This window comes from Pyricularia pennisetigena (assembly GCF_004337985.1).
Source record: "Pyricularia pennisetigena strain Br36 chromosome 7 map unlocalized Pyricularia_pennisetigena_Br36_Scf_8, whole genome shotgun sequence".
In the NCBI taxonomy this organism is placed as follows: Eukaryota; Fungi; Ascomycota; class Sordariomycetes; order Magnaporthales; family Pyriculariaceae; genus Pyricularia; species Pyricularia pennisetigena.
This window is the reverse complement of record NW_021940920.1, coordinates 706329-713547: the sequence shown is the minus strand read 5'-3', so window position 1 is coordinate 713547 and position 7219 is coordinate 706329.

Here is a 7219-nt window from a genome sequence, read left to right as displayed (position 1 = left end):
CTGATATCGTCTCCAAATCCGGTGTTGATCAGGTGCGCGGATGATTCGCAAGTTGTGACAGGAGTTTATGGCGAGTTTTGGTTGTCGTTATAGCAGGATGAAATAAGACGCGAGGGGGTGGCCGTGTGGGCGACCATGACCATTTTGTTCCTTGCGGATGGATACAACATTATCAGCCATAAGCGGGCAATCACGAGCCAACTCCTCTCGCACATCCCACCCGTGCTCTGTATAGTGCACAAAAAAAAAGATAGGCCTGTTAGCAAACGCCAAGTCATCTAATGATACTATCTCGTCGGTGACAAATATCAGAAGAGAGCATGATTAGATCGAGATCTTCGGGCCAGCAAACCCCGATACCTGCCGTATTTGGTGCCCAATATAAACAAACAAGCAATGCAAAGACCCGTCCAGCTTTGTATTAGACTTACAAGGTCCTGTCTTCTTTTTTTTTTTTTTTTCAACGTGGGCCTTAACATGGCAAATATCAAACCAGCGTTGCGTTGCATTTGACCGTTTGTCCACATATACTTCTTCCTCTCTGCAATGCGTCCCCCAGCTTGATGTCAATGCTATCCAAATCTGCCCCCATGTCCTGCCCGCTGATCACCATAGAGGTAGACCAAACAGCATACGTGGATTGTATTTCATGTATGTAATGAAAAGGGGGTGTTTTCTCTTTTTTTTTTTTCTTTTCTATTTTTTTTTTTTTTTTACAGGCTTACACGATGCACTTTGCTTCTTACTTTTCTGAATCGGAAACGAAGGGGGAAAAACGTCATGGGGCTAATGCAAGGGAGAGAATACGGACATAGATGGGCAGTTTTTGGACTAGATCGGCAGGGTACACAATGGTGGGGGTGTTCATTATTCCGGGCAAGCAAGGGCAAAGTTTCCTGGCGTTTAGGTAGGCAAGGTACGGTAGCCCCTAGCAAAAAGCTGCTGGTGTGTCTAGCTTTTCTGGACGCTGAGCCTCGGCAGACTTTTGGGAGTGTCGCTGTATTTTTTTTTTTTTTTTGGTTTGTTTGATGATTTATTTCATGCTTGATTTTTATCGTTATTCTCTTTGCTGTATTCTTCACCATGTTTCTTGCCCTGCTGTTGTTCAACGATCAAAACTGCCTTTGTTGTATAGGGTTCGGGCCTTTCCTCGGCTGTTGTATTCTTTGTGGGCCCAACAAGATGGGCGGCTTTTTTTGTTTTTTTTTTTTGTTTCTACAAAAGGGTATATGTGTAAAATGAGATAGATGGGCTTTTCGAACAATAAAGTTGTACAGTGACATTAAGTAAAAATCATTAAGTGCTCCCCCGCATTCCAATCACTAGTGCGGGCAACTTGGAGTATACGCCTTCTTGTCTCTCGAGCCAGTTAGACCAAGGGTAAATCTGTCTAGATGAGTAGTACCAAGGCTAATTTATGACCCCTCGAGACAAAGGTTCCCGACTTGCACTTGTTGGGGGGGTTTTTTTTTTCTTTTTTCCACCAAGCATCTTGACGAATTTCAATGCGTTTAATCTACTTAATCCCAGGGGACAGCAAAGCTCATTATGCCCTATGCAATGTCGTCACTGCAGCCAGGCTAGCGGCTAGCTCAGTTTTCTTAGTCTGGGGGCTCGGCTTTCCATCTCGGACTAGTTTAGTAGAGTATCGGGATCTGACGGCGACTGGACGGGCCGCAGATTAATGACGGAGGATAATACCTTTTTTTTTCCCCTTCCCCCCTCCTCTCGTTTAAATTTTTTTTTTCTTAAGAAAAAAAAAAAGGCCCAGGTTGGTAGGCATGAGCAGGGATACGATTCCATGCAGCAGCAGTCCGCAACATAACCGGAACCCGACGGATGGCCCTCCGGCGGCCCCCCGGAAGGGGGCATACAGCATGCGAGCCAGCGTCTTGGGTAGCATGGGCCCGCGTGTGTGTCTCTTTACGGGATAATATCTCCTTAGCCTAGTCTCTTTTCGAATATCCTCGCGTCCCAGGTTCCGGGAAAGGAACCAGAGAAATTGATTCATGGACGCCACTACCCAGATAAACCATAAAGTCCCCCCAAGATTGACCAAGACAAGAATCGCGTTGGAATTATGTCGATGATCTTGCATGGCTGATTATGATTCGTCAAGGTCGTCGTCACATCTGTATCTCATCCAGGTACTGTATGTTGTATTCCTCGGTCTAGCAGTAGTCAACCTCGACGTGATGATCCCTGCAGGATGCAGCCTGTCGCACACTTGACGTGGTCTTATTTTTTTGATTTTTTTTAACGTGACGCAACAGCAAAGTAGGCCAATTTTATTCCCCTTTTGCCCATCTTGCCTTGTAGCCAGCTGAACCTGATCTGACAGCAAGAAAAAGAAATTCCGACTTTACCTACACGAAACCTGCGATAGCAGAAATTATAGCCCAAAACAAAAAAAGTCTGAAAAATAAACAGTAGCCATCTCCTCCGTATTCTCCTCCAAAGCAGTCGACTTTTGTCGTCATTAACTTGTAAATGCTTTAAATTTCTTAACTGATATAGGCAAATAGATTGTTTCGTTTCATTGAAATCTTTCCTTTTTCTTTCCCCCAAATTCATAAATCATACCAAATCCTGTCCCATGCCATGCTGGGCGTTTCCTGTTTTTACATGCGCTGTCCAATAGAGATGAAAATAAAAGAAATAAATTTCTGGTCCTTCCCCGTACTGCCAGTCTCAGTGACAATATCGAGGAGATTTGCGCGAGTGGCGCTGGTCAATCGGCATCCATGGAGGAGGTGGACGTTCGGCTGCTGCTTCTCGACATCGAGCTGTGAAAGGGGATTATATTGTCCTGTTAGTCAGATAGCCGTTGATTCTGCCAGATTCTCTCCTTGGATCCACTCGTCTGGCATGCAGAAAAAAAAAAGCAAATCAAAAACTCACGGCAAGGCTGGTCGTCTCTGGTATAGTATTGGACATCCGGTGGACATCTCAAGTGCGACTGAAGTCCCTTTATGTATCGGCCGCACCATTCCGCAACAATCATCCTCCTGTTACCGCATGAATAGTTGACCTGTGGTCATAATGTTAGCTTCTTGCAACATGAAAAGTGGGCAAACGTTGGTGAAAAAAAAAGACAAAAATAAACGCACGGAGGAATATGTGCACATTTCGGTTGAGTGGATTCGGAGGATCTTATGATATAAAATAAAGCACTAGGCTTGCTTTGTAGTTGTGGACTTTTGCCAGATGGGCGGAAACAAGCTTAGACGAGGCTAGAGAGAGAAGACCGGGTTTCTGAGGCCGTCAAGCAGAGAGTAATAGCACCCAAGATGATGCAAACACCCAAAGCCTGATAGACGGTTGGAGCTGTAGCGGAACAAAATCGCCGTCTAGTAACTCCACATGGTGCGGGCGGCAGATGGGCTTATAATATGGAGATGGCGGGCGGATGCAAGGCGCTGTTGGGATTTACCTTGTTGCTTCGCAGCCGGGGTATGACGATAGAGAGACGGCCGACATGCAAAAGAAGATAAAGAATGAGAATAATAATAGCAATAATAGTAAAAAAAACGACAGGACGAGAAGGTCGGCGCCGACTTTGGTATTTCTATGGGACAAGATGGAGGCAATAACGAGATGGATGGTTATTTCTTTTTCAACATCTTGGTGCCACCTCCGAAATATGTAAAACTAAACCTGAACGGTTGGAGGGAAGGGGAAAATGGCAGTCTGGTGGTTACCGCTGAGCAGGGGGCTTCCCCTTCTTGGGGGAGAGGGTGTGTCGGTATCAAACGGAGTAGTTTTTGTTGTACTGTAGTTGGCTAGGGTCAAACGGTGGAACGGGGGGCTAGATTTCCTCCTCATCCCTTGGAGAGCCCAGAATCCCGTCTACTTCCCACACACCTGTTGTATCTACCGCAACCCACCGTCCCGTGTTTTTTGATCGAGATGAGATCGCCAATGACCGGTGGGTTATATTACGTCTTTCCATCCAAATCTTCCTAATATGAATTGCGGTTTGGGCGCTGCAACGTCGAACGGGCCTTTCAGCCTCTCAGCGCGTTCCAGTGGAACACGAGCCTGCATAAGCAACCCAAAGAAATATAATTGTGGAAAGGATGGCCAGGCCAGACCCAGGCCATGCAGGGTTCCAGATGAAGCAAAAACCGGTGAAAGCGCAAGAAAGAGGAAGGACATAAAAAAAAAGATTATTGTGAGGGGGATGGCGAATGGCTTTGGAGGGACAAAAAGCTGGGCTATAACACAAGCCGAGTTATAGCGAGGTTAATGGACAAGTGGTGGCATGTGGTATGTGGTGGTGGAGTTGGCCATGGATAAAAGTGGTTGAAGCAGCAGCCTTGGCTACGTGCCGTGGGTACATGGGAGTGAGAGGCATGCACGGAGGCCAGGATGGTGGCTTGAGTGGTCTGGAGGGTAGCATCTAGGAGTGGAGTGAACCAGAGGAAGATGATCATGAGCAAAGCTAAGGTATGGACCATGGCTGCCTGAAGCTACCAAGCTGGGTAAGGCAGGTAGGGTTGGGCAGCTACTGGCTGTATTGGACTGTTGAGCATGTGTAGTTTGGTGGGAGGTTTTGTGCAGGACAGTGAATAAAATGAATTTTATGAAGTCCCCATCCATATAAGTCAGGCACGACTCTGTACAAATAGAGATCTTACAGCACGGGTGGTTGCGGTTGCGGTTGCGGTTGCTTCGGGTCGGTTGATCTTTTGATGACAGGCCTTCTGCCACAGGACGATGGGAAAGCCTACTTGCAAGCCCTGCCGGTCCGGTCCACGTTTTAGAGAACCAGGAAAAAAAAAGTATGTTTCAATGCGATCGAGCGCTCTATCTCTCGCCTAGAAGTGTGCATGCTTTGCGCGCTTACCTACAGTTCAACGCACACCGCCAAATCTTCTTTTCTCTTTTGGTTTGTTTGCTTCGAGTTTGATCCTGAGATCCAATCTGATTTCCGATTCGATCTAACCCCCCCCATGGGAAGTTGGAGGGTGGGGCAACAATGCAGTTGTTGGTGGGTGCCCGTATTATCGAGCAGAGAAATTCTCACACACCCATCCTCCTATCCGAGCACCTGGAAGCAGTCTGATCCCGCATCGGGGTGGGGGGTTGTTGATGTGGGCCCCACGTTCAAATCTCTATGCGTCTTCAGCCCTGGGGCGGCAGCGGAGGAGGGTCGCACCACAGTACGAGGTTGGAGATCTCAACGACGTGAGTGGTGGCGGTGATTGCTTCTGTCCCCCTGTAGGTATTACCGAGTACAAAGCTTACAGTAAAGTACCTATTGAGCAAGCAATCCACCATGTATGCGGTATTTTTATTTTTTTTATTTTTTTTTAAATGTGTCTACAATCACTTTGTCTGCTGTCTATTCTGTCACTTGTCACTTTAAAAAGAAAACCCACCACCTTTCGATTATCTGTGGTGGGACTATCTATCGATGGCGGGAAGGGATTTGCTTTTCTGGTTCTCGGATCGGAGGTATGTGGACCAGTATCAATAAATGGTACCATGGTACTGAGAAAGATTAGTGATCCAAAAATACCCCTGTCTCCGATCTCCTTGGCAAACAGACACAAACTTCTTCCTTCAACAGGGGGAAGTCGTCATGGTATAGCCGAGTAATCACTTGCAAAGACTGGGCAGGAGAACGCCATCTCAAGATGACAAGGTTACTGTAAATTATCTCACACTGTTGGAACTGGCGAAAGCAATATCAATTCAGCGCAAGTGCAGCTCATGTGATCTATGAGTTAGGTATGCAGCATTATGTTACACGGCATCCTAATGTACTGCACATTATATCCCGTACATTAATTGTGTACATTATGTACATTATGTACATTACGTACCTATATACAGTAGTACCTTGGAGAAGAAGAGCCGAAAGCGCCTGGCGACGGGGGGTTATCGTTGTAGCGAACGCTTGATGCGACCCCGCTGCTCACTACCCTACCACAACTATCAGCACAGCAATGGCCAACCACACAGTTTGATGGCCTTTTTTTTGCTCCTTTGTTCATTTCTTTTCCTTGCGCCCATTCAACCCTCCCTCAAGCCAAGACCGGGGCGTGACGCCTCGTTTACAAAAATACCCCAGCTGGACCCTAAAGACGGCCCTCGGGTGCTTCAGATTGAAAAGAATCTGGTCAATCTCAGATTGGGCTAATCTAGCCAATCTGTCCCAATATTGCCCCAGTGCATTTTTGTGATTACTCTCCAATTATTCCACGGTGATTGATGACGAGGTTTCCTGCTCATCCCCATCTTACTTTAACAACTTTACCATGATCATGAACCCACAGCTGAGTCGATCGACCCGACCCATATTGTGGGGCAGGCTGGCTGTCGGGTTACCCGTTGAATTCATGTCGTCCACTCAAAATCAAGGATCCCTAGACTTTGCAAAAGCGACGTTGGCTACTCGTTGATCTGGATAAAACCGCCTGTCAAAGTGGCCCTGACCTGGTCTGAACTGTCAAAATGTTAGTGGAACCAACCGGCCTGTTACTACGTAAAATGTTTATTGTTACTACATTCTACTTTTATGAAGGAATAATGCATTTGAGAAAAGCAAACCCGTCAACTTTTTTTTTCTTTGCAATTTCACAATGAGCGAGAGTTCTCGATCAAACCACCACTGACCAGGTCTTGGACCAAGCCATTAAATGTTTCAATAATGGTCCAAGAAAGCTGAGCCACTGAGAGGTGGTTCGGCCAAGGTAGGTTGTACAGGTAAACATCATGTGAGTAGCACCATTCCTAAACGCTGAAGCGTTAATTAATATGATGGAAAGAAGCAGACAATATTATTAAGCGCACTACTGTGTTTGGCTGACAAAGGTTATTCTCATCATAATTGTTGTCATTTATTGTTTCTGCTCGGGCGCTCGGCAACCGGCCATGAATATCCGTGCATTATGCAATCCAACGAATCAAAAAAGCTGGTTTTGCTTGCCGATTTTTTTTTTCTGTCTCGGTAAATCTTAGATTGACGCTTTCGCTTTTTTTTTATTGCCCAGAGGGGAGGGATGGTACCCAAAAGAGGGCTGGCGCGCCTTTCTCCGACAGGTCCTCCCCTCCCCCCACGTTTCGCCAATGCTGCAGCAAGTCGTTGGTTGGGTAAGACCACGAGGGGGGTTTGTTTTGCGCTGGGTTTCACCCATTCAAAAGAGCATATCCTCTGTCGCTTGATGTTGATCATGCTTCCGGACTGCATTTCTTGCGTTGCTGTTTTTTT